Raw genomic sequence first — 2,779 nt, forward strand, 5'->3', positions numbered from 1 at the left:
GGAATGCACAAAAAGAAACAGATGAACTGAGGTAGGATTATTTTTGATGTTTGTGAAAGTGAGATGTTAATAGCAGAAGAGAGACAACGGTTCGTTCATAGCAGCATTATCTCAGCCGATGACCCTCTCCAGGGAGGTACCAGAACCAATCAAAATGCCAGACTAGATGTAGCTTCTACAGATAAAGGTAAATGAGAGAAAACTAAAAGCCAACATTTGAAATAACCTCAAATAATGCAAATTGGAGAGGAGTATAAGAAAGTGAGAAAAAGTGTTCAGCTTATCCTCCAGTAGTCTCAGCCTATGGCAGCATAACTACAGAAAAAAAAGTTTTAACCCTAGTCAGAAAAGTAGACAGGATGTCCGCCTCACTGACTAAAACTGGGAGATGCTTCCACAGGAAAGGAGCCTGAAAACTAAAAGATCTTTCAGAAATTCTAGAAACGGTAAACCTGCAGTCTGAGAGTGTAGTGCTCTGTTAGGAGCATGTGGAACAATCAGACTTCTGATGTATGATGGAACTTTACTATTAAGAGCTTTATATGTGATAAGGAGAATCTTAAATTCTAATAAAGGGAAGCTAAACTAAATTTTAAGAATATTAAATAGAGAGATCATATTCTTCTTAAAGTGACTTAGCTAGATCAACAGAGTGCCATCCAAATGCTAACAGTGTCACGAGTGGAATGGATATCACCTGAGTGCAGTGAGAGTGGCTCAAGTCACTGCAGTATAAAGGCACCTGTATCTGGAAGGTCCATTAACTGGTTCATCAGTATTTCTGGCTATCATTACAGTGTGATGACTAACAAACACTCCAACTAACTAGTAAAAAGGTTTTTTAAGTCATGGATACAAAAACCATATCCTTAGGTCCTAACATCTCCTGGAATTCAGTTAAATCCATCATGAGATGGAGAAAACCTGGCATGTGTAAATCTGCCTATCAGGCCATCCACACACTGTCTAGTGAGAGAGGACACCACAAGAGAAAGTCTTGCTTTGAGAACTGTGAGCTATTTGGCTATTAATTCCCAATAATTAGGTGATGCCCGACTTGTTGATTTTGCGTAAAAATCATTAACTTTATTATATTGACCTATAATAGTTATTGATAGTAAAACCTTTCACTTGGAATTTATTCCCAGTGTGTGTATTTTTTTTCCCTTCTCTAGAATGATGTGGTTGTTTCTTGGCGTCCCTCGTCTGAGTTCCCTGGGAATGTGTAAGCACTCTTTTTATTTTTCTCTATTTTTAGAGTCCTTAATCAGGTTTCTGAAACGTGTTCCTAGGCAACATTTGGCATGCTTCTTGTAATGAAAATTAGTTTTTTATTGTGATATAACATTCTCCCAAATATTTTCATGTGAGTTCAATTTATTACTTGTCCATCACATGTTTACATGAACAAACCTTAGAATCAGAGTTTGTGGTTAAGTTAACTTGGGTATCTGTCTGTCTAATATAGCTATGCTATAGGTTCAGCATATCTATGAACCTCAGCTATCTGTTGAGGTTCATAGCTGGTGAGGCACTGACTTAATCATAATCGGATTTATAAATATAGACCCCCTGCATGTTGTTGTAACGCTGGAGCCCACAAATCCAGTGCATTGTCATTCATAGCCGCGCTGCTGTAGTAGAATAATTCTGTTAACTCAATAAAACTTGGAATTGTAGGTATTATTAATTTAGTGCTGTGCTCCACAGCAAAGGGAAAAACCATTTAAGTACAACTGAAAACCATTTCTTTCTCTCTCTCTGTGTCACCAAGCTACTGACAACGCCACTTAATGTTTCATACTTACGCAACAGGCTGAATGTCCTGGGGCCTCATGCATAAAAGACTGCGCAGTTTTCACACTAAAACTTAGCGTATGGAAAATTTTTGAAAAGTGCGGCGCACAAAAATATTTAGATGTATTGTAATGAGGTCCAACACACCGCAGATGTAATCCCGCCAACAGAGTTTATTAGAATAAGTACGAGCTGCCATTCCTGAAGCTGCAGCTCACGCCTCTAACAAACCGTTGCACTCTACTGAATAACTTCACTGCTAACACACTGAACTCCCTCCTCTTCCAGTCCTGGTCCTGATCAGGGAGTCAGCAGAGTGAGACAGGGGAAGCCCATAAAACTCTACACATAACAATAAAGATTACAATGCAACTTATAACAAATATACACATAACCATATGGACCCCAGCAGAAGTAAAACAAAGAATCGTTACAGTATTAAGCCGTGGTCGTGCATCTTTCCTTTATGAATCCCAATTTGTGGGAAATAGAGAACAGCTGCTGGTCCGCCCTGTCGCCACCCATAAATACATATGTAAATTAGTATAAATACCTGGAAGTTTGCTACCAAGCAGTAACCATGGCAACGTCCTTGTTTGTAGCAGTATAAGTATTTATAATGATAATTATATATTTTATTTAAAAGCTGCTTTCAGGGCTCATAAAGCTCACAAAAATAAAAACAATACATTTTAAAGAGAGAAAATCCAAATAAAAAAAAGAAAATAAAGAGATCGTGCAAATGCCTGTTTGAACAGCAGAGCGTCCAGCCTGGATTTAAAGACAGACAGTCGGAGAGAACATTGAGTGGGGAAAGTGGGCGTTTATTCTAAATGGAGAAATCAATGTTTATAAGTTGTACATTTACAGAATAGAGATGCTTTCTCTCCATAAGGCACATTCATAAAGCGGGCGGCTCGACTGTAGGATCATCAATCAAATTTAATTTGTATAGCACATTTCAGCAGCAAGGCATTTCAAA

General features: G+C 38.2%; 1 long non-coding RNA gene across 1 annotated transcript in view; it reads left to right on the forward strand.

Annotated features, from left to right (window-relative positions):
- The window catches only part of LOC106940971 (uncharacterized), a 9,868-nt gene extending 7,359 nt beyond the window's left edge, over positions 1 to 2,509 (forward strand). Inside the window, exon 2 of the long non-coding RNA XR_001423231.1 lies at positions 1,176 to 2,509. This is a non-coding gene — a long non-coding RNA (uncharacterized LOC106940971). The remainder of the gene's footprint in view (positions 1 to 1,175) is intronic.
- Positions 2,510 to 2,779: the final 270 nt, after the last annotated feature.

This window comes from Poecilia latipinna, unplaced genomic scaffold (assembly GCF_001443285.1).
Source record: "Poecilia latipinna isolate Pla-1442-1.1 unplaced genomic scaffold, P_latipinna-1.0 Scaffold3437, whole genome shotgun sequence".
In the NCBI taxonomy this organism is placed as follows: Eukaryota; Metazoa; Chordata; class Actinopteri; order Cyprinodontiformes; family Poeciliidae; genus Poecilia; species Poecilia latipinna.